The 1,428-nt window shown below is 51.9% G+C and overlaps 3 non-coding genes across 3 annotated transcripts; all 3 read left to right on the top strand.

Moving 5' to 3' along the window:
* The first annotated feature begins 255 nt into the window (after positions 1–255).
* Positions 256–374, top strand: LOC123176900 (5S ribosomal RNA). The gene has a single exon (XR_006488697.1). It is a non-coding gene; the product is annotated as a 5S ribosomal RNA (ribosomal RNA).
* Positions 375–671: 297 nt separating this feature from the next.
* On the top strand, positions 672–790 carry LOC123176898 (5S ribosomal RNA). Its single transcript, XR_006488695.1, has one exon. It is a non-coding gene; the product is annotated as a 5S ribosomal RNA (ribosomal RNA).
* Positions 791–1,087: 297 nt separating this feature from the next.
* Positions 1,088–1,206, top strand: LOC123176896 (5S ribosomal RNA). The gene has a single exon (XR_006488693.1). It is a non-coding gene; the product is annotated as a 5S ribosomal RNA (ribosomal RNA).
* The last annotated feature ends 222 nt before the right edge of the window (positions 1,207–1,428 follow it).

Genomic DNA, 1,428 nt, shown 5'->3' with positions numbered 1-1,428 from the left:
TGTAAGTAATATATTTACCGTGTTTTATTATTTTGCACGAGTGCGGTAAGTCATAGCTGGGTGCTCACGATTCCCGGGTCCAGCGTCGGCGTTGTGGCGCGGCAAGCGTGCACTGGTGCGGTTGAGAGGGAGGGGTGGAAACCGCGTTAAACTCGTCTCCGTAGTTGAGAGGGAGCGGCCAAAGCAATGTACAATCGTCTTTGTAGTGGAGCTGGGAGGGGCAAGGATAAGGGACGAAGACCGGGGTAACATGTCGGATGCGATCATACCAGCACTAAAGCACCGGATCCCATCAGAACTCCAAAGTTAAGCGTGCTTGGGCGAGAGTAGTACTAGGATGGGTGACCTCCTGGGAAGTCCTCGTGTTGCATTCCCTTTTTAATTTTTTTCGCGCCGCTTGCAAAACAAAACGCACGTGTAAGTAATATATTTATCGTGTTTTATTATTTTGCACGAGTGCGGTAAGTCATAGCTGGGTGCTCACGATTCACGGGTCCAGCGTCGGCGTTGTGGCGCGGCAAGCGTGCACTGGTGCTGTTGAGAGGGAGGGGTGGAAACCGCGTTAAACTCGTCTCCGTAATTGAGAGGGAGCGGCCGAAGCAATGTACAATCGTCTTTGTAGTGGAGCTGGGAGGGGCAAGGATAAGGGACGAAGACCGGGGTAACATGTCGGATGCGATCATACCAGCACTAAAGCACCGGATCCCATCAGAACTCCGAAGTTAAGCGTGCTTGGGCGAGAGTAGTACTAGAATGGGTGACCTCCTGGGAAGTCCTCGTGTTGCATTCCCTTTTTAATTTTTTTCGCGCCGCTTGCAAAGCAAAATGCACGTGTAAGTAATATATTTATCGTGTTTTATTATTTTGCACGAGTGCGGTAAGTCATAGCTGGGTGCTCACGATTCACGGGTCCAGCGTCGGCGTTGTGGCGCGGCAAGCGTGCACTGGTGCGGTTGAGAGGGAGGGGTGGAAACCGCGTTAAACTCGTCTCCGTAGTTGAGAGGGATCGGCCAAAGCAATGTACAATCGTCTTTGTAGTGGAGCTGGGAGGGGCAAGGATAAGGGACGAAGACCGGGGTAACATGTCGGATGCGATCATACCAGCACTAATGCACCGGATCCCATCAAAACTACGAAGTTAAGCGTGCTTGGGCGAGAGTAGTACTAGGATGGGTGACTTCCTGGGAAGTCCTCGTGTTGCATTCCCTTTTTAATTTTTTTCGCGCCGCTTGCAAAACAAAACGCACGTGTAAGTAATATATTTACCGTGTTTTATTATTTTGCACGAGTGCGGTAAGTCATAGCTGGGTGCTCACGATTCACGGGTCCAGCGTCGGCGTTGTGGCGCGGCAAGCGTGCACTGGTGCGGTTGAGAGGGAGGGGTGGAAACCGCGTTAAACTCGTCTCCGTAGTTGAGAGGGAGCGGCC

The sequence above is a fragment of the Triticum aestivum genome, unplaced genomic scaffold (genome assembly GCF_018294505.1).
Source record: "Triticum aestivum cultivar Chinese Spring unplaced genomic scaffold, IWGSC CS RefSeq v2.1 scaffold54149, whole genome shotgun sequence".
Classification (NCBI taxonomy): domain Eukaryota; kingdom Viridiplantae; phylum Streptophyta; class Magnoliopsida; order Poales; family Poaceae; genus Triticum; species Triticum aestivum.
This window is presented reverse-complemented; position numbering and strand designations above follow the sequence as displayed.